The sequence below is a fragment of the Anas acuta genome, chromosome 2 (assembly GCF_963932015.1).
Source record: "Anas acuta chromosome 2, bAnaAcu1.1, whole genome shotgun sequence".
In the NCBI taxonomy this organism is placed as follows: Eukaryota; Metazoa; Chordata; class Aves; order Anseriformes; family Anatidae; genus Anas; species Anas acuta.
In genome coordinates, this window is record NC_088980.1 from 1,853,864 (window position 1) to 1,877,120 (window position 23,257).

At 40.7% G+C, this 23,257-nt stretch overlaps 1 long non-coding RNA gene across 2 annotated transcripts in view; it reads left to right on the forward strand.

Moving 5' to 3' along the window:
- The window catches only part of LOC137851999 (uncharacterized), a 51,212-nt gene extending 30,687 nt beyond the window's left edge, over positions 1-20,525 (forward strand). For both annotated transcript variants that reach the window (XR_011093610.1, XR_011093611.1), the window contains 3 exons: positions 14,648-15,469; positions 16,427-16,605; positions 20,385-20,525. This is a non-coding gene — a long non-coding RNA (uncharacterized lncRNA). The remainder of the gene's footprint in view (positions 1-14,647; positions 15,470-16,426; positions 16,606-20,384) is intronic.
- Positions 20,526-23,257: the final 2,732 nt, after the last annotated feature.

Below are 23,257 nucleotides of genomic sequence, written 5' to 3' on the forward strand. Positions count from 1 at the left end.
AGCTTTAATCACCCCTGACAAAACAAACCATCCCTGCCCACGGTCATCCCAGGAGCTTTCCATGCTGCTATTTTTATATCCGTTCATCTTTCCTGATTGTGGGTTGGTAGGGCTGGGAAAGTAAGTAGGGCAAGAGGTTCATAGCCAGAGCTGTCCAAGTAGCTGTGCACCCTGATCTGGCTGCAGAAACTTCCCTAAAAGTCAGTGCAGGATGATTCATCCTATCCTAATACAGGTATTTATGACAGATCAGGTGATTTGCTTCATAAAGAGACCTTTCTTTTGGCACTGATGCTAAGGGATGGCTACAAAATTCATTTGAAAGGCAGGTCTGGTGGGGCTTTGAGCAACCCAATCTGGGGAGGTGTCCATGCCCATAGCAGGTGGGGTAGAACTAGATGATCTTTAAAGTAGGTCCCTTCCATCCCAAACCATTTTACGATTCTGTGATTCTATGATTCCAAGAAAGGTATATGAACAGTGATTAGCTCAAGTGTAGTCACCATGATAAAATATATATATATAAAAAATACATATATATTTACTCAGAAAAATAATTTCTGAAATCTCATGAACTACAAGGAAAATAGCTGAAGATGAGGGACAGATCACATTTCACTACTCTATTAAATCCACTACTTCTACAGTGTAATTTCTTTCACTTATGTTCCTGAAGCAACCCTGCAGAACATCTCCTACTCTGGTTTCCCTGGGCTGTGCTCTACCAACAAATCCTGACCAACCCATGGCATTGCAGAATAAGAACAAGGCTATTCCATGTCAAAGAAAGAAAGGAAACGAGAGTCTCCTTTAGTAAGACTGCATGCTGAAAGTGAGCCCATGAAAAGATAACCCCTAATCCCTACAGCTGCCCAGAGCTAAAAGTCATTCCTTACTGTTCTAGTTCTATTCTCAGGGGATAAAAGCTGTTCTCTTCAATTGAAGAGACATCTTAGACTAAGCAGATTTAGTCTGAAATGACTTCTCACACACAGGAAGGAAGGTTTTTTCCTTCACAAGTTCAAGTATGCCAGGAAAGCTGGGAAAGAAATTGCATCACTACTGATTGTGCTGTGCTTGTACAGAGACAGCAGCAGAGACCTAGATTTTCCTAGGCTGTCCATGCAGTGGTTGTCTACAAGACAGGGAACTGTTGCAGCCCAGGAGGCCTTGCTGGGTACTGTATCACTTATAGAGTCATACAACCAGAAATGATCCTCTTCTACCTGCATAGTTTAGGAAAGCTACAGGAAATATTAATTTGCTCAACTGAATTGCTTTGTTCTGTTAGGATGTATGGATTCAGATTTATCTTGCCTAATTTTATATTATTTCAAACAAGAAATATACACTTCTTTTTCTCTGCCCTATTGGTCTTTGATTTTAGCATGAGATGGATCATACCTTAGTCTCTTCTGGCTATATTCATCCATATCCATTGACTATGAAAGCAGCTTGCCCTAAGTAGTTCAGATGAAAGCATCCCAGATGAAAGCATCCTTTTATTTATTTATTTATTATTATTATTATTATTATTATTAGAGTACTACCTGAGAACGAACAGAATGACTGAAGAGCAGGTGGGTGAGTAGGAATCCTCTAAGTTACATTTATTTAATGGGGCATATTGGGGAGAAAATAAGAAATTCCTTAAGAGGGGATAAAGAATATAATAGTTTTATAGCATCAGTAAAAGAAGAAGAGAACAAATGTGGAACAGTTTGGAGGGACATAGGATATATTTCCAGGAGAAGTCTTGGCCAAAAAGAGGTGGTTGAGACAGATAGGTAGACACTGCTCACGTGTGGGAGGGTTACCCTTAGCTGCTTTTTGTACCTTGTATCAGTATTTTTCACTTTAAATCCTCGATCTATTTGTGGTCAGAATTATACTTTTGTCTGGCTTTTCGCTTCTTTTATGTGGCTGTGTATCAAGTAGTGTCTCACACCTTGACATCAATTGTCTATCAGCACTTGTGCTGAGGTTGCGCAGTCCTGCTGCACCAAACTTGTAAAAATAAGGCTCAAAGCCAACCAAATCCCCAACACCAAAAGCTACAATGTTCACAGTTCCTGGTATTTGTATTTATTTCAGTGGTTTGAGGGCATCCCATGGAACAATCAGGGCATTACTGTGAACGATCATGCCGACTACAGTGCGTGCATGCAAAGATCTGTTTACCTAAGTTGGATATCCAAGCATTACATATTTAATTTAAAGTTCATCACCTTGGTTTCCTTCATAATGAAAGAAGGGAAATAGGCATCTTCAGAAGCGGATTAACTTGATTTGTCTTAGATAGCTCTCTTAAGACTGGACAAATTTTCTTTTAGATTTTTGAGCTTAAGAGAGTCTAATCCTTCTTTAATCATTTAATCTAAATGAAACATTTAGGTTCCCCTGGTAGAAAAGAGGAAAAGATCAGGAAGGAGATTCATGTTATTTTAAGAGTGAGGGTTAAGGCAGGTGGGATAAAACTACTGAAGCAAATGTTTTCTTTTCCCACTGTTTTAGAAAGAGACCAGCTAACAAGGCAGGGTAAATGTTTACATGGCTAAGATTGGATGGAAGGATTGTTTCCCAGCTTATCTGTACTCTCTGGCTAGGATGCCATACTATCTCTCTCAAAATGGTGCATGAAGGTGCCTGTTATCGAAATATTCCTGGTGCGCATGTGACAGCCCCTTAAAGCAATGTGAGATAAAGACACAGCACACACATAGAGAAGACTGTTGTCCTTAGGTAAATCAATTCCATTTCATTTATTCCTGGAGTACAAGATAGTTCTTTTGTACTTTACCTGAAGAAAATGGGCTGAAATGCTCTAATTCCAGTAGGTCAGTGTCTTCTCCTTTAAGGTTTATGAATAAGTGCCTAACAGATACATGTATCCAGGCTGATGATGTGCATAATTAAATGAAGGATTGAGCTATGAGTATAAATATATTTTTTTCCAGAAGCACCTGAGAAAAATGAGGAGTTAGTCAGATGCCCAATATACCACCTATACCCCTGTAAATATTTCCTGTGATATAGTTTTGCATACTGAAGCAAACAGTGCTCAAAGGCTTTATTCAGTCTGCCCTAACAGCCATTCTCCTGGGTCCTTAACCATGACTCAATATAACCTGTAGAGGGACTTTGTCCAGTACTGTAGTCTTCTACATTTGGACCCTAATTTGCCCCACCAGTGACATAGAAAACCCCTATCTATTACTGGTGATCAGGAAGGGCTCTGATTTGCTTTCCACTCTCTCAATATTTTGCTCCTTGTGATTACAACCAGATTGACAAACAGAAAAACAGAGATACTTTCTAGCTCTTAGCCACTTTCAACTAAAATGCCCCAGGACCCTGAAAGCAACTGCAACACCGTGACAGCAGTCTTGCAAGTAGGCTGTCTGTCCTCCAGTTGGGGTAAGTTGCCTGCACACATACATGCCAAGGTATGTTGGGAGCAGTTCTCAGCCCATAGCATCCTCCCAGAAGTGCATAGGCTGGGCACTTTTTCCCAAAGGCAGTTTGGAAGCAGAAATTCCTTTTTGGGGAGAGTAACAGAACTTAAGAATACTCACACTAAGCACTTTCTGCCAGTTGGCCTCTGTGCATGGTCGATGCACATTTAACTCGCTGCCATAGACACAGCCAGTGCGTGCAGAGCTCTGCAGGGAGCTGAGCTGCTTCTCCACCCAGAGGCTGTTTACTGGTGGTTCCTGGAAAAACGGATTGGGCATATTCTTTGTTTGTGTGAGGCAGCATCTCCTGATGATTCCCACCGAGGTGCTCGGAGAGAAGCCATTGTCTAAATAAAAATTAAAAATGGTGGCAAGGTGCCCTTCCATACAAAGGAAGGAAAACACAATTTTGGCTTAACAGTGAATCACACCCTGATTTCATCCGTGACTGACAGCCGAAGCAGGCATGGTTTGCAACTTGAAATGGCTATCTGAGTGTAAAGGCACGAGCCAGCTCTTTGAGCTGGAAGAAAAATAAGAGATGGGATGTTGGTGGGGGATGGAGCAGCAAGCCAGAGTGCTCGGGCTGCACATGCAGCAGCGGCAGCTTCCCACAGTAACTTTTGGTACAAGGCTGTTTTCCATTTGCTAACTGAAACTATCTTGTTTAGACAACACTGACCTTCAGGCTGCAAACAGCTGGTGGCTTCATGGCTTCCAGGAGGGAAAAGCTTGGGAGTCCATATCCTTTTGGATTTACTAAAAAAGTCATGATGGAAAAAAGGTATCGGAGGCAGGGAGACAGTTTCAGGACGCGGTCTTCTGATGCAATGGTGTGTTTCTTACTAAAGAAAAAATGATCCCAGATTCTCTTTGTTTCTTAACCAGGTGCTCTCATTTCTCTTGTACCTCCAGCACTCTGTGCAATGCTGTGCTGTGAGATGGACCAAAGTAGTCGGCTAGTTTTCATCCAGAGTAATTTCCCTGTCTGGCTCACAGTATTGTCCTACAGATGGCACAAGAACTGGAGAGAAGGCCACTCCTTTTGGCAGCTGTGTGCACTTCAAATTTTTGTGAGACTGCAACCTTAGAATAATGGAATAAATGGCTCTCTGTTTACAAAAATAGATGGATTCCAAGAGCCAGGGCCAAAGGGTAAGATCTCAGCAAGAGTGCTTTGAAGAGTGAAGGCAAAAAGCAGCCAATGGGCTCTGAGTGGAGAGACCTCCCCAGAAAAGACAGGAAGAAAGTTTGCAGTATTTCAGATATGTAACTGAATACTATGGAAAGCAAATTCAGAAACGGGATTAAAAGGGATTAGAGAAACTCCTGGAACATAAATCCAGTGGCTTAGAAAGTCCTAAGCTACTGACCTCCCCAAACTGATAGGATACAGCCATGGGAAACACAGCTCTAGCCTTGTTTCCTCTACACTTTCTTCACTGTTTGCTGTTGAAGGATACTGAACACAGTCATTTGCCTGGACTGAATTTGCTTCATCACAGTTTGCAGATCTGTAACAAACATTTGGATAGAGAAACAACCATGCATTGTGCCCAGTCCATTCTGACTGATGTAAACTTTGCACTTCTAAACACAGGATTTGGGTCAATGGGATCGTTCTACAAATATATTGAAGCTGTTTGAAATCACAGCCTGCTTGCATGACCCGTCTCTGTAATGAGCAAATGCTAACCGACATATTCTCCTGTCAAAACCAAAATGAGTCCAGGTTTATCAGGTCATGTTTTCTGCACCTGAAGAGACCAGTCAATGTGCATTGTATGTTCAAGGTATTTGGGTTATACAGAACTCAGCACCGAGTCCCTGCTCGAATATGAATATTTCTGGATTTTCTCCATCCAACAAACATCACTACAAAAGGAATGGAGAAGAAAGCAGTACTGTGGGAGAGCTGTTGCTCTTTTGCAGCCCTCAGTATTCTCCACTTGTATTTTCTGTCTGCAGGTCATATCGTAGGCACAGATGATAAGTATTGCATTGATTTGTCTTTGCAGTGAGTATCATCAGAAAAAGACAAAGTATTAGAAGTTCACTGAGTTTGCTTCCTTTCTGGGCACTGAAGGAATAACAAAAAAAGATGCTTCTGTGGTGGGAGACTCCATTTAAAGTTAACCTGAGGTCAAGCTGTGTCTTGCTGGATCTGAAGTTGTAAACATGTGTAGCTTAAAACAAGAGACTTTAAGTTTGTGCTTGCTTCCTGTGGATACTAGGAACAGAGGTTATGAGAGTGACGGAAGCAGTGTAAAAAGTCAATGTAAGTTAGTTCTCTTTGTACTCAAACTGGGGTCAAAACCAGGAGATATGCTGGCCCTGTGGGTATACCAGCTCAATCGTGCTTATTCATCCTCAACAAGATTTGTAGAGAAAGTTCCTGCATCTCTGCACCACTAGCTGTGGTCCAAAGAGATCTCCTCACCTATCTTTATTGGGATTTGTGTGTCGATCTTGTTCTGAACTGAACTGGTTCTTCTTAGGTTGTTATCCCAAAGAGTGAACACATGATCCATGTACTCCAAACTGGCATTATTTCAGCCTTTTCTGAATTGCAGTCAGCATGGGTGAAACAACACATTCATGAATTTACATATTCTGGAACAGAGGACATTTACAGCCTAAGTGTTTAAGTCTAACTTCTCTACATATATTTGCCCTCAGTTGCTCCATAGCTTAAGCAGTAGGAGGGCCTGTTCACAGTTTCAAAGACCATAAATTCAGTCCAAATGGTAGTTGTGGTTGTATGGATGTGGTCATGGTTCACTACACAGCTATGTCTTAGCCATGATGAAGGATAAAACTTGGCAGAGGGTCAGATAAATACGCCCAAACAGCTCAGCAATACCATTGATCAGAGCGTTCACTTCGTACCAGTCATTTAAGGCCTCCAAAGAATTGTTCCAGGAGCTCAGGAAGGAAAACACTCCGCTGTCTCCACTACTTGCCTTGAATGTGGCTCTTACACACACCATGGACTCCTGCACTGGCAGAACAAACAAAGTTGTGTTTACTTAGCTCCAGCCTTCTCACTGCCTGGGATGATTCATGTGATTTCAAGTTCACTTGCAACAACTTTCATTTTTCACGTTCTGAAAGCCGTGTCGAATAATTTCATTCATTCATTCATTTATTTATATTTTTGGTGTATGCGTGTTTATCTTTAATCTATGAAGGATATTTGTAGAGCACTGAAGCTCTGGAAATCCCTGACCTCATCTCTGTCATCCTGAACTCTCTTGGATGTTCTTCATTATATGATATCAAGAGAAGAAAGAAAACAGACTAAATTTTATCTTTGTGAGGTTATGACTAAGGAGCGTTTGATAAGGTGAGGCAGTTTCAGTGAGAAAGCAGTAACCAAAAACATGAAATGGCAGAGAAATGAGGGCCATGTTCATAGCATCACAAGACTGAGAACATCATGAGAGAATACCAGCATCCTCTGAGGTCTTGTAACAGGTCGTGTATTTATGTGTGGTCCTAGCCCAATGGATAGCCATGAAAGGTGGGAACTTATGAAAGCATCATATTGCTGATAATATTCAGAGTTCATATAAATGCTCAACCTAGACTAGTACCAAGCGTTTTCCATTGCAGCTATTAGAAGGAGAACATTACTTAGCTATTCAGATTTTTAAGCACCACTCTTAAATCCATGGCAGTCATAAAAAAAATCACAATTCAGCATGAAGCTGCATTGTGTGGCTGAAAGAAATGCTTGAGAGAAAGCCTCCCTTCACTAAAAATGCTGCAGGGACAACTATTTCTTTTCAAAGGTTAAGAACTAATAATTCTTTAGTGCTCTGACATAGAATCAGACATAAGTCTGCATAAGTTCTTCTGCCTAGCATTTCCCTGTCTGGCTCTGGGGCTTCAGAGGTGTGTCGTCAATGGGACAGACTGAGTCACAGACTTAGGAGGAATTTAGGTCACTGGCTTTCTTAGCCTTGTACTTCAGTCTGTGATATTAAAACATCTAGCACAGAAGTCCAAATATGAAATCACTCAGAGTGAGTGAACTCTTAAAAACATTGGCTGCAGCAGTGCCTTTCTTTAGATTATTTTTGTACTCACTGTTTGCTGCCTGAACTCTCATGGCTCAGAGGCTAATGCAGGAAGCAGAGAAACACACTTCAGTTCTCATCTGGAGAGGCACTTGCAGGGTACCTGATTGCATTCCCTTGACATACAGCGCAAATGGCACAAACTGCCACCTGTGATGAGTTAGAGCATCATCAAATGGCCTTTTCCCAGTATACTGCAAAATTATCTTACAGGGAATCATTCCTCAACACCAGCCCATCTCCTCTAGTGACTCCTACTATACATCCTTCCAGGTTCTGCCTGAAGGGATGGCCGAAGAAGGAGATATATTCACTCAACCATTGTATTACTGGTATATTACATCATATATTTAATTAGACTATCTTTAAGGTCCTTTCCAACCCAAACCATTACAGCAATTTGACTTGCTCTGATTAATCCTGCCTTTTAGTATTAGTGGTAATTGCAGCAGAAATGGTGCATTGACACCACCTGGGAGTGGTGCAATTGACTACAAACTACCAGCCCCAAGGAATTTTTGCCTGTTTGGTGTGCAATGCCAATGCAGGTATGCTTTCTAGAGTTTACTAGTGCGAAATTATAACTGGGCCACTGTATTGGCAATGGTGTTATCTGCATAAGTTAGTGTAAATATAGGATGGATATAGACTCTTTAGCTATAAGTATGCTTTTTCTGTTAAGCCTTGCCTTTTCAGACACATATTGCTGCAGCCCTTCCCTAGTTAGATTATCTTTTAAGAACACTTCGTAAAGTTTTTGTCTTAGAAAGTAACCTCTATACTTATTTCTACTCCTGTCTGTTTCTCATCCAATGTGAAAATACATTGTTATTGAAAACCATTATTTCTGCTATGATTTTTGTTCTCAGATAACACATCTGCATAAGTGAAATATGATTTGTACTCCATTCCTGCTACTTGTTGTGCAGAAGGAGAAGGAAATATTGGCTACAAAATTCAAGTGCTTTCTTAAAGAGAAAAGAATGCTTGTGATGGAACTGAAAATACTATGTCAAAAAAAAAAGGTTTGGAGAAAAAAAAAGGAAACAAACAAACTAATCAATGTTAATGGATAAAGAGGGGAAGAATGTTTCACTCAGAGAGGTATTATTCTGTGACCCTGGAAACTGCAGGACTGCTGCAAATTAAGGAGTTCATGTCTTAGGAGATATTGCTGTTCAGCTGAGTCAGCACAACTGACTGCATGCACTCCCTTAATCTAGTCACTGTCAGTATAACTCCTTACTTCAAATCCCTCATATGTTGGCATTTTACTCTTCCTACAAGACTTTCACAGTTGGCTTGCATGATCACATTTTATTCTCTAGGCAGAACTGATGAGGAAGATGCAAACAAGCAGTCTCTGCTCTCAGATGAGGGAAAGCACCATTGGGCTGTGGGATGCATATACCTGCAGGAAGCATGAGAGCACATGCTGGAATTGCTTGACCATCCACTCAGGCAATCCAGTTCCACCTCCTTGATATGAACATCACTCCCTGTGCACAAGACTGGCAGCTCTCAGTAGTCATTCATCTTCCTTTGAGTCCCTTATCCAGAGTTCATGGACTACCATCAAGGTGTGACTATCTCCCTGTTCTGTTTGTAAAGCACTTTTGAAAAGTGTAGGCTGAAAACTGCACAGAAGGTTTAAATCCATGGAACCTCAGGAACAACTCATCCTAACCTTGCTCCAGCTAGGGCCAGAGTTTCTTCAAATTAGTCCTGCCCTGATTTCAGTAACAGCCTTGTGAATACCTTGCAGAAAAACATATGACTTTGGGTTGAAAGAGCAACAGAACAAGTATTTTTGATAAAAGGAAAAGATTAAGCTCTTTCACTTCCTCAAACTGCAAAATATTTTCTAAGGGTTTCTACAGTCATATTGAAGAATTTTGTCTTTTCTGTATCACTAAGCATAGTTTTACTGCTTCTGGCAATAACCATTTTTGTTTGTTTGTATTTGTTTCAGATTTACTTCAAAAGGTCTTTCAAATAAACCTCAAACAGCAATCCTCCAGGTTCTTAAACTCTATTATTTACCTCTGCAACTCAAAATCTCCCACTTCTATTCTTTGTTTTTTCTATTTTTTCATTTATTTCATATTGATTTTCCAGTTCTATTTTTTTCTGCTTTTACTTTGCCGTCTGTCCTTGTGAAATCACACTTTTTTAGATATCTAATAAAATCTCCCAGATTTGATTTACATTTTCCACTTGCTTTTCTTCCTCTGAATCAATTTTGCTCATTATTCTTCTGGAGGCTGGAGACAAGAAGCCTTTCAGAAGTAATAGGGGCATAAATAATGGATTAAAACACTTCTGTTTTCCTGTAGGGACTGTTATCAGGCTATGGTCACTGACCCTTCAGAAACTACCAAATTCCAGTTATGTGAACAAAACACCTTTATTAGGTAATTAACCAGCCGGTGTTTCATCTGTGACCTTTTCATGCTACAAGGTGACCAGAAGAAACTTTAATTCCCATCTTTCATCAAGGACTATATGGAGTAGCTGATACGTTCAATATGTTTAGGTTCTTTAGGGTTATAAAGAAATGACATCAATTCTTTGTGTGTGCATCTGGCTACTTGTCATGGGATGTGGTTGACCACACAAAGGCAACCTGTGTCCCACACTCATATGACCAAGATATGTCCATATACTGAAGGTATATGAGAAACCTATAGAAGGCTGGAAGATGTGACCAAGGTACTGCAGAAGACATGTAGGAAAGCCACCAGACAACAAGGGATGTTGAGAGCTAGAATCAATTCAATTGATCCTGGTAACTGCCTGTAAGCACATACTTTTATTTGGGGAAAACTATCCCCATGCTTCCCAAAGGAAGAATTGCACAGAATCCTTCTCACTTACAAGTTTATGGACTGAAGGCTCTAGTCTGCCTTTCAAAATTTGTTCATATCTCCAAACAGTTTTTCTTGACATCCTATGGGATAAAGTTGCTCCCATGAATAGGAGATGCTCGATGACTAGCTTTGGTCTCAGTGTGTCTCCTCTCTCTTCAGATTTCTTTCATCATGTTGGTTTTGTTTGCTTTGGGAAAATTACAGAACTGCTTATCCAAAACCCACAAAAGTCAGCAGGAGTCTTTGAACGGGCTTTGATGAGGTTTGGATTAATCAAGTGAGACATAATAATAGACTGACAGATTCAGCTTTGGCATTAATCATTTTGGTTGAAATGACCGGCTGACTTTTGTTGTAATATATGTCTGCAGTTTCTTTTAAATATTTCTACTTAACTATTCAGAATTGAATAAACAGCTCTTGGAAGGGAACAAAGGACAACAAATTGTTTATCACTTTTTACTGCAAGCAGCTCTTTGCATTACACTGGCACTCAGTGGCTTTGTTGAGTCAGGTGCTGCATGAGCATGGGCTCAGAAACGCAACCTCTGATGAATTCCCAAACAGAGTGTGTAGCATCACCCTCAGTCCCCAGCTGGGGACTTGAAACACAAAGGGATTAAGTCACTATTCTCCAAGTAGATGCTGGTTTAAGTCTTTGAAACAAGGTTTGATAAAAATCTGGTAATTGAAACAGTCAGTGAAAGAGTCTGAGATTCTGTTTCTCCAAAACAGTATTTCTGGGACGTTGGTGACTCACCTATGGTGTGAAAGCTGGACCTTTCTGGACACTTCTGGTCATGAAAAGACTGTGTACTCATTGAGTAGTATCTCCTAGATCAACAAACAGCATGGGGTCAGCAGTGAACAATCAGTCATGTAAAAATGCTTAGACATACAGTCCATGACGTTGAGGTGCCACATTATCATGTTTGCAAGCTCTCTGGCACTTTCATTAAGGGTGTCATAGTAGCAGCTGATGATAAGTTTGTAGGCAGAGTCAGCTGATATCCCCTAGGTTGGTTTGGTGTCCAAAACACAGCCTTTGTTCTTGTCTTTCCCCTGAAGCTGTCATTCTAGCTCTGACCAGCTGGAAGGTCTGGGGAGTCACGTCTGGGAGGAACTGCCTAGTCTGAAACAAGACAAAGCAGGTGCTGAAGTGGACCCGGAGCAGATTCACAAAGACACTTCAATACTTATTCCAAGGGAAAGATGAGTGTCTGAATGTTTCTGTTTAGCTTTTATATCTAGCTTGACTGTTGTGGCTTTCAAATGATAAACCGATAGAAAATTTGAGATGAATCTCCTAGTTCCAAAGGCTTTGTCAGTACTTTGAGCAGTAAAGAAGAACAACATTGGCATCAAGAGCTGACAGGCTGCATCCTAGCTTCTATACTTGTGTGAAATCCATGTAACAATACTTGTTTCTTGACATAAATGAATGTGCAAAATAATTTAAAAAAACTACTGACAACAGGAAATATTGCTTTCATGTCTTCATTCCCAATGCAAGGTTGTTGCACACAACATATTCTTTACTGACAGTCTTGAGTTTATCTGATATATTTGGCAATGGCTAGAATAAGAACATACAGTATTTCTATTTCTAGTATGTAGAATTAGAGACTCTCACTGTTCACGTCCTTAATGACAATCACTGAACCACTGGTGGATGGTCTCAATGCAATTCCCTAAACACAAATATATTTTGGAATGTGACACTTCTAAGACCTCTACATGGGACTGGCAGATATGACACAGTATGTGTGAGAGAGCCTCATGTCCTCATGTCAGAGCACCATCTGGAAGTTGGGTGGAATATCCTGGGGCATCTCCAGTATCAGTGGGTACCCTGGATTAAGCAACTGCGTCAGTCGATAGAGCTGGTATGACTTAAGCTCTTTAAACCAGATATCTAAATCAAGAACTCGTCTGACTTTTCTGTGGTGATCACAAAGTAAAGAAAGGAGATGCAATCAGTTCTGATTGTATGCCCACAGCAGGGTGGGGAATCTTCTCTTTGCTCCTGGAGGGCCCTGTGCACTACAAAATGCGTGACTTCCCCACTGTCATTGCTGTAATATTCACAATAATCAAATGGGACCTTTCATGGTGATTGCAACTGAACTGTGGTGGTAACTGACTTTATCAGTCCTTGGGGGTGTCATGAGGCCAAAATACAAAGAAGCACTGTCATTATCAGAAGGTATTTGCCTTTCTTGCTCTGTCTCTTTACAAGGAGTAACAATGCCACAGTTCATTTGTAGCAAGATGAATGGCTTCAAAGGGTTCCCAATAAAAAAACCACAGCCTTGTGTGGGGTTGCTGCATATTTTAGTGGGAGGCCTGGAAGAAATATTATCCCCTCATTTTAGACTGCCAACTGTGGGTGATTGTCATACCCTGAAGATTTTAGATAGAGCTATCTTTGGCATTTCTCTTCTGGTCAGTAGACCTACAACTATTATGCAATTTCCCTCTGTTGTAGGTTTTCTTTGCTTCTCATAGAAACAGATTTTCTAGAGCATATGTAAGGGAGCAGCTAGCTTCTCATACACAGTGTTCTCTTGCGAAAGGAAGAATGTTCCTAATGAGAGTAGAAAGTGCAATGAATTTTCTAACTTGGCAACATTACTCTGGGACATATCCATTCAATGAGTCCAGCATGGTTTGTTCCAAACATCTCAAGGCTGATAAACTTCTGATGTAACTTTAGAACCCAGAAGGCAGCAAAACAAGGGATATTGTTCCAGAACTCTTCATATCCTAGCTAGCATGAAGTCTATGTATGGCATTTAGAAAGTACTAAAAGAATGGTGGCTTCTGTGTCAGGACATGGATTTGAAGCCAACGTTCTTCCTCCCACATTGGTCCTACAAGAAAGGGCTTCCATGAGTTCCAACAATGGATGTGCCTTCCAAGCATTGAAAAAGGTGTTAAAAAGAGGTGAGCATTTTACCATGAACTTTTTTGTGTGACGGTGTTTGTTTTACTGGCTTAGGCTATTACTATCATAGAAGGAAAAGTGACTAAGGCTATGGACTGAAAGATTTAGCATATGTTCTTATTTTAATCTAAACATGTGCTTTGTCTGAGCTATCTACACATTTCAACCTTTTGCATCAAAATCGTGAAGGGTAGTTTAAAACAAGCACAAAAACCTCAACAACCACAAAACAAAACAACAACACAGAGTCCTGTTTTCTTCTTTCATCCAGTTTCCTCCCCTCCAGCCACAGCAAGAGTCCAAATTGATTTATCGCGTCATTGACTTCATAGCACAAGATGAGAAGTTTTCATGTGTCTGAAATCTGCAAAATAACCTCCACCCACTGGAGTGGGACCCAACAGTCCAGCCACTGATGTGGTGAGGATAACAGGGAATAGGGAGTCAAGGACTTCAGATATTGTGATATTTTTTAATGAGGATGGGGTTCCTGCTCTAAATCAAATCCATGCACACTTTTGAATCTCAGACTACTTTTGTCCTGCACTCAGGTCAGTGGGTGTTCTGTGGTGAGCTCAGAGGGATGAGGATCTATGCGTAATGTGCATTTGCAGCCCAGAAAGCCAACCATATCCTGGGCTGCATCAAAAGAAGTGAAAAGAAGTGTAGCTAGCAGGTTAATAGAGTTGATCCCCCCTCTATTCCATCCTTGTGAGACTCAACATGGGGTGCTGCATCCAGCTGTGGGGCCCCCAGCACAAGAAGGACAGAGACTTGTTGGAGTGGGTCCAGAGGAGGTCCCGAGGATGCTCAGAGAGCTGGAGCAGGTCTTCTGGAGAGAAAGGCTAAGGGAGTTGGGGATCAGCCTGGAGGACTGTAGGGAGACTTTATAGAGGCCTTCCAATACCTGATGGAGCCAACAGAAAAGCTGGAGGGGACTCTTTACAAGGACATGTAGTGATAGGAGAAGAGATAACACCTTTAAGCTAAAAGAGGGTAGATTTACATTAGCTGTAAGGTAGAAATTTTTTACAATTAGAGTGGCATGGCCCTGGTGCAGGATGCCCCCAGGAGCTGTGGGTGCCCCATTCCTGGCAGTGCCCAAGGCCAGGCTGGATGGGGCTGGGGGCAGCCTGGGCTGGTGGGAGGTGTCCCTGTGCATGGCAGGGGGGGTGGAATTAGGTGATCTTTAAGGTTCTTTCCCATCCGAACCACTCTATGATTCAATGATTCTATGATTCTATAAATCACTTTTCCTGTCTTTTCTAACTGTGGCTATTTCTGTTTCCACAGTCAAGACCCAAAACTGCTCTGAAGCCCTGGTCTCCTGACTTTCCATATTGAATTTCTGCAAACAGAGTCTCAGTCCTAGCTGGAAAGTGCCCTTCAGAGAACTACGGATTTCCTTGCACCTGAGTATGACCAGTTTATTAGGATGTCATTAAATATAAGCACAAAAGCTGCCTGTGAGCCTGTTGGGTGATGGAAAACTGGGCAAGGTGTTGAATGCACTATGTTTGAACCTGCTCCAGCAGTCTAATAAAATCCTAAATGGCCTGAGGAAGGTGACTAGAGAACTATTACTCATTGTCTTTTGCGCCACCAGCACTTCAGAAATCAAATAAAATTGCTGGGTAATGGATTTAGAAGAAGCCAAAGAACATCATTTTTCACATGAAGCACAGCGAAGTTATGAAACTTCTTGTTGAAGACAGTGTGGATGCTAGAAGTTTAAAAAGGTTCAAGAGGTAGGAAAATCCAGGAAAGGTACTACTTGCAGCCCGGACAGCCAACTGCATCCTGGGCTGCATCAACAAAGGAGTAGGCAGCAGTGGAGGAAGGAGATTATCCCCCTCTGCTCTGCCCTCGTGAGGCCCCACCTGGAGTGCTGCATTCTGCTCTGGGACCCTTGCACAAGAAGGACATGGAAGTATTAGAGTGAGCCCAGAGGAAGGCCATGAGGATGATCAGAGACGTGATTTGAGGAGATTGATATCCTTCAGTAGAAGACAGATGAGGCCAGACAAGGTCTCCCTCAATGCCAGAAACATCACTGGACACCTCCTGATCGGATGAATAATTCCTCACGGGGACTATTTTTGCCCCGGAATATCTGTAGGTATCTACACGGAGTTAGGTGAGAAGAAACTTGCCTGGTCTGTATTAGACTTCAGATTTTACACTTGTGCCATGACCCATGTAATTGACTTTGGCCTCACATGGCAGCAGCACAGCCCCTCTTCTGCCTCGTGATCCCTCACTTGACTGTACGTGTCAGCACAGTGGGATGCATGGTCAGCTCTGAGAGGAGGCTCAGGTGTAGGTTTAGCTGGGGCAAAGTCTTAGCAGGAAACCTCATAAGCAAAAGAAAGTTGACCCTCAAAATTACCCTGATGAAAGTTACCCTGATGCTTTTCCCACACATCATTTGTGGATAGGGATGAAAGCTGCATGGTGCAGAGGAAATGCCACTTCTTAACTTAGGACCTGAACGTATAAACTGTGGAAGCTGAAAGATTCGTCCTGGGACTGACTCTCATTAACTTTCAGACCTAGGCCATACATTTGGCCTACAGTCTGGATGTAGGCCATACAGTCTTAAACCTTGCTCTTGTGAGTTCTTGTCTCAAGTCTAGGATATGAGGATATGGCCCTGCAGAGACATGAGGAGGATGCTTTTACTTTGTCATCCCTGCCATTCTGCTTCAATAAGAGCAATTCATTTGCAAAGCAATATTTTAATCCTCATATATATGAGTACCGCCACAGAGCTTGGATGGTGTAAGACCAGGAGTTGTGTTCCTGTCAGGGAAATAAAATTGACTTCAAGACCTATGGAGATTTTCACCTGCATCAAACTTACAATTAGAAGGAGCCTCCTGGCCTCAGAGTTCAAAGTATATAGTATAGCCTGTAATTTAATCTTCCCCAGGAATATTATCAACCTTTATCTCACATCAAGATGGATTATTTTTTTCTCTTTTATGTGACATGAAAAAAACTTGCATAAAATATAGCTTCATATTTATTTATTTTATGTATTTATTAATTTCTTGATGTTCTTATTTTTAGCTGAACTGGATATTTGTTATGAAGTGGACTACATGACAATGACTCTGCATTCACCACTTCCTCCTTTGCTTCTGTATCCAGAATGCTTAAGTCAATGCAGATCTGTTATATAAGGGAGCAATGGATGGGATTAATCAAAAGCCTGATCTTTTGAGGATTTCTTTTAAAAAATTGTCCTGGTAAGGTCAACAGACATTGTACCTGCATTCCAAATAAGAAAGGGACTGTGAAGGGATAGCTGAGTTAGTTGACTGTATATTCAGTTTATTTATTTATTTTTTTTCCTCTGACATTATCTACAGGGGAAAAAAAGAGACATTTAAAACAATTTTGAGAAGGAGGAGCAGATTTGGACTCCTGTACAGAAAGTGCTCCCAAATTAATCCCATGGAAGGTACTTGCTTTCAAGATTAGGCTTGATTTTCTTTCTGTCCCAGTGCTGCTGGCCAGGTTTACCAGGAGATGCTCCCAGACAAAGCTGAATTTCAATGGAAGCCCAAGATCTACCTCAAAAGCAAAGAAGGGATTTGAGACCTATTGATTCAGACACTTTGTGTAAATCAGCAGAATCATTTGGAAGAGACAGGTGTTTAGGTGGTATCTATCAGAGCAATCTTTCTAAGGTCAGTGGAGGTAAATTAATTTAGCTCAGCTGAGAATCTGGCCAAAGACACAGTTTAAGAGTTAAAGGAAACAGAGTCAGCTTCAAAACTGCGTTGCAGGGTTGGTGAAACCCAAAAGCTTAAAGAAAAAGGGGGAAAAGAAAAAAAAAAGGCATCAGCCACTCTAAGAGGTGGTTGTTAATAGCTGCCTAGAGAGGGTTTATTCCTCTTAAAATTAAATAGCTCTTTTTTTTTTTTTTTTTTTTTGGCAAATTTTCTGTGTAAAAGATATGGCCCTCCTCTCTTTCTGATGGAAGAGAGGAGCAATATAAGAACTGCTGTGTGAAATGGTTAGAGACTGAATCTATCCCCAGTTTTTGGCAAACAGTGAAGCCAGTTCATGGAGCTTGGATGCAATGCAGCTGGGCTCAGAACTGTTAGGTCCCGGGCCGGTGATAAAGTCTGTAGGACTTCTTTGAGAGTACCCCTCTGAAAATTGTTAAAAGTCCACTGTCTACTTTTATGCATCAGCTCTTGGCTATTTTTCAATATGACAATAAAAGCCTGTATTTTGGCTAGTAGTTTGGAAGAATTCGAGGAGCTTCAAAACAGAACATAATGTAAGCTATACAGAGAAAAAATGTCAATCCCTTGCTTTTTAACTACTTTAAAGTTGGGTATAACCCATCTTTTCTTAAGATATTTCCTCACAGAACTATTTCCATTTTCATTCTCAGCTGAAAATTGGCCGAATCTTTAAGTGTCTGAAAATCTTTCAGGATCCATCTGGAGGGTTTAAATAACCTAGAATCCCTTCCAACCAATCTCTTGTGGCCAGAAAGATCTTAACATTTGACGCAGGTATTCCCAAAGCTGAAGCAGACTGTTAAAATAACCTCTCTTGTTTACACTTTGGGGTCATTTTCCATTTCATGTGTGATCTTGCAAGAGTTAACGGTGTGTTCATTGCTACTAAGCCTAATGCATCATCTTTTGTTCTATGCAGCACGCTACTTTTGCAGGTAGAAATTCTGTTTTCAGACATTCATTTATCTGAATTATTACAAAACAAAGCCAAAATGTCTGGCAGAGGTCACCTTGACTGGTCTAAGCTTTACCTCTTCCACACTGCACAGCATGAGCTCTGCCTAATGGAAGCAGCCCTTCCAGCTGGATTGTGCCAGACTCTGTTAAAGGAACAATTCCCTGCATCTGCCTTTTCCAGTGTGACATAACAGTAACCGACGATTCAAATTAATATAATTTGGAATTGCAGCTTCTCATGACAATGCCATTAACCAAGGAAACTAGCAATAGTCAGCACTCAGGTTAATTCCTGGGGTGCAATGAGCTGCCACATAAACCTGTGTCTCTTGTGGCACCTCCTGTGGCACTCTGGCCTTGTGAGAGTGAGCACTTTATGTACCAGCTCCTAGGACTCAAAAACATTAGTTTTCATTTGAATTATTATTATTAAAGATTATAGACCTGGACTTAGTTAAGCAGAAATATAGAGTAGGAGTATTCATTGTTAGCAAAAGCAAAGAAACAGACATAAAGAAGAAAAGCCTTGCTAGCAATTTCAGTACTTTTTTTTTTTTTTTTTCCCTTAATGCAATCTCCTTTTCCAAACAAGAGAATGAAATCCAAGAGTTAAAGGAATTGTGTCCAGGAGAATGAGAAAGTACTATTACTGCAACTTTTTTCTTTTTGTTAATGCTACAAAGCTTTTCCATATTCATTTGCACTTAACAGGATATTAAAATATCTTTCTGTATTGGATAACCATCAGTTTATTGATGTTTGTACAACTCTTCTATACAGAAGATCATTAAGTCCACACCTTTTGTGATTGTCATGTTTAACCTGAAATCTCATCAGTCTTTTATGTCAAGTTAATCTAAGCCCATTTCCATCTCATCACAAATTAAACACCATCCATTCCTAGAGCATTCAGAGCTGCCTGTGAACCCACTGCACTCCAATATGTTAATACAACAAAATGGGTTCATTGGTGCTTACTTTTATCCTGAGTCAAAAATGAATCATTCCTATTCTATTGTATAAGCTAAAAGACATTCCATCCAGTTTATATTCTGAGGACCATGATTTTTTCCTACTTTTACCATTGCAAAAGTCTTCACATGGCCAACAAAGGTTGTCCCATGGGACATTAGATATGTTCCTGTTGTTTCTCATCATAGCCTCTGAGAAGCAGTGACAGATCCTAGGACTTCAAATACATGGAAATATCTCTGTCTTTGTACATCTCCATAAAACTTATGAGTCTAACATCACTTTCTAAGACCACAATTTTTTTCATTTTCCATTGAAAAATATCTAGGGATGTCATGCTTCAGTAGAGACATTCCATAGTTTAGCAGTGATAAACGCAGATCAGGGTTTTGTTTTGCATTAGGCATAAAAACAGAAGCATTTTCTCATAGAGATTCCTTTCCTCTAAAAAAATAGTTGTTGGTTTTTTTTTTTTTTTTTTTTTCGTTTTTTTTTTTTTTTTTTTTTTTCCTTTATCCATATTTATTTAGATTTTTGGGGGAATTATTAATAAGCACAAGGTTTTAGCTTCCCCTTTTTTCTCTCCTTATTTTCCCTTCCTTCCTTCCTTCCTTTTTTCCCCCTCTTCCCTTCCTTCTTTTCCTTTCCTTCTTTTCCTTCTTTATCTTTTCAAAACAAGAAACATTGATTGTATCTATCTACATTTTTTGTTCTGTTTTTGCTTTGATACCCCAAAACCATCAAACTCCTTTTCTAGACTCTGCCCTTAGGTAATGGGAACCCATCAGAAAGCATTAATCAACCAGTAACATTCTATAGTGTGCTGGGAAATTCTTTATTCTCAGAAAAAAAAATCCTTAAATTCTTCCTCAACTGATTCAATCCTTTTGAACTTCTGATAATCACCCTTTACCATGTGATTGAGAGCCTAACAGATAATTAGTAAGTGCTATTCCCCAAGTATTCTTCTCCAATTTATAATTTCCTCCAAATTATAATGTTTTCTAATTTATAATTTTAATGATTAAGCATTTACCTTATGCACTCCTCTTATAGATTTTAACTCAACATTGAAAAACACCAAATTTTATCCATTGAACTTCAATTGCATGCACCCTTTACTTTCTTTTAACAGTAGCACCACTATTTCTGGCACTTTTGTAGCTCCTGTCAGTCTGTTAATCTAAAAAGCCCCATCTATTTCCACTCTGCCACAGTGCTGTGTGTTGTACCTACAAAGTTTTTAATAGCTCGGTTCTTCCCTTACTTTTAGCACTTTGTAGTTCAGTTATCACTTAGAGCCAAGGAGGCTGACAGTGCTCTGTTACTTTCTTTGCCAGAGTTTTGAGAGAAAATAAGAGCTTTTCTACAATATAATGGAGTAGTTGATTCCAACTGACTCATACTAAACTGAGGTAAGTACTGCACCACACACAGATGATCTAAAAATAATGAGCATGAGAATCTCCAGCAAATCAGTCATGCAATTTCCACTGTCAGTTCCTGGGGCTTCAAAACATTGGCCTGGAGGATGTAATAATGGTCCAGGCTCATTACAAATCATTTATAAGGTCAGACTTCAAATGGAGAAGCTCTTCCATACCAGTGTCACCTCTCGGAGTGGTTGCTGATTACGCAGGCACAGGCGCAAGCAATATTGGGTTTTGGACCAAAGACTTCAATCACAGTGCTGCCATAGAGAGCTGTTGGTCCACTTTTTCCTGTCTCACCCCAGCTGCAGTGAAGAGGCTTGGCCTGGCTGTTCATTTTGGCACATGTTAAGACTTTCCCAACACATCTGGTAGGAGTCTGGGCTTCCCTTTCCCCCATTTCAAGTCTACCTCACTCAAGACTTTCAGACAGATCTCCCTGCTGTGGTCATGGCACACCTGGTACATGCTGCTATTAATGGAGATGATAGCTGAAAACTCCCTCATATGTTCCTTGAAACCTTCTGGCCAGGTGAAGACCTCAGTTCAGACCAAATCTATCCTACACGATCTGAAATTTGGTATCATGTTCCCTGACCTTCCCTCGATCCTCCTGTAATGGACAGAATATAGACGGGGGTGAAGGAGACCCTTTGTCACTTGGGGAGTTTCATCCCCGTTGCTTCTCACAGCAGAAATTCATCAGGCAACTGTACAGCATCTGCATCCGCCCACTGTGAGATAAGATCCATTTTCTCCATTCAAAGGAGTCTTTGAAATAACACCATCAGTCTTTCAAGTTCCCTGCCCTTCTGTTGCTCAATTTCTCTCTAACAGAAGTAAGATCAGGGCGCTGTAATTTGTCCAGAAATCTGCCTTCAGGTTCCTATCTACGTTGTTTTAATGGATTGCTGAGTTTTTGATTTATTATCCCAAATGTCTAGCCAATATAAATGTTTCCTTTCCTCAAAGCCAGCAAAGATTTGTAATATGCCTACAAATAATACTCCAATCTGACCACATCAATAAGATGGCAGTAAATTACACAGAGCACACACAACCCACTCATTGGTATATGTTGTTGCATATAATTCTATGTTACTTGTGTAACTCATAATCTGGTTTTTATGTCAGCCTGAAAATGGCCGTATCATCGAAACAATTCTTTCCCTTTTGATGATGAATGCCAAACCTTTTTACTCCTTTTATAATTTCTCCAACTGATGCACCATAAGTGTTATGTCATTTGATAGCAAAGGGATGTTATCATCAGGAACATGAAATCTCCTTCTGGGGATGGCATATTCAACATCTCCAAAAGGTTATCTCTGCAGTGCTCGGTTCTGCATCTGGCTCACATCCTGAGTACTATTTTTATGGAAAAGTTTACAGGAATCTCTTGCTCCTTAATGGCTCTTTAATGTTTTCTGCAGGAGCTGATCTTCTCACAGAGTGTGAGGCAACAGAGAAATCCAGATAAACTTATTTTGGGAAGATACTTGTCAGTGCTTTTAATGACCTTTATTTCAAGGCTGAATTAAAAGATAGTGAATGGGATTAACCAAATTGTTTAATCCTAGTTACCTTCAAATCCTGGATCCTGGAGTTGGGTGATTATTATAACCACTTTATCTCTCCACTTTGCCTTTCATTTGCTTCCATCTTCTTTTACACTTTTATTGAAAATAAACGTTGTCTTAGCTAAAAGAGATTTTTTAAACTCTCAAGGATATAAAGAAAAGGCCTGAAAATGTGCCATGAGAAGTCTTACAGCTAAAAAAACCTTGCTACCACCCAACCCCCCCCCCCCCAAAAAAAAAAAAAAAAAAAGATAGCAATTTTTTGCACACAGGGATCCAGAATGTCTGGTGTTCTGCATGTTTAAAGGCTGGTTTATTTTTTTTGCTGGATCTGACAAGAAGCTACATGTGAGCTTCTACCTTACAAAGCACCAGAGGCTACTCCAGGGCTGGGACTGGATTCCCCCAACCAAGAAGACCAATTTGTCTTAACTGGAACCTTCATAAATCTTCTTCCAGGTGACCCCAGTGGTCATTAATAAAGTTGGAGCTCTTGTCATGGCCTTCCTTTAGGTGAAAGAAGTTGCCGAGTTTCTTGTCTGTGTGTGAATGCTGATTTTCATTAAGCCCTGTATATACCTGTGGGAGTTTATCTCAGCTTTAGCTGCCACTAGCACAGGGGTTGAGAGAACAGAGACGTGTTTCTATATACACTCACCTTCATGAAGCCACAGTCAAAGCACATATCCTCACGTCCTGAGGAGGCTGAAAACAAACCTAGCAAGCCTGTGGGTTCACATCACTTTAAATTGGCCCCTGAAAGGGACCCAGTCTGATGTCCTCTGGCTGGGCACAACTGGCTGTAACCATTGCAAGGCTCATAAATGCCAGCAGGCACCCATTTCATTCAGCAGGGGTCTCAATGCTCCTACAGGAGGGAGCAGATGAGCAGTTCTAAGGACATCAGTATCGATTCCAGTTTTGCATCTTGGACTCTTCTCCATTTATTATCTTTTCTCAGACAGGGTTTTTCTCCATCCATGAAGGGAATCCCACCCACCGACAGGCTGCAGATGCAGGCATTTCAATGAGCAGGCCACCAGGCAGTTTTTCTCCCAGAACTCAGTGCAGGGCTCACAGATCAGGAGGGTGTTGCAGCAGGAATGGATTTAGATCCTTTTTTGTTGTTGTTGTTGTTGTTGTTGTTGACAGAAAAGGGCTAGCCTTTGTCCTGGATGGCATGCCTGTGATTTGGAGGAAGAA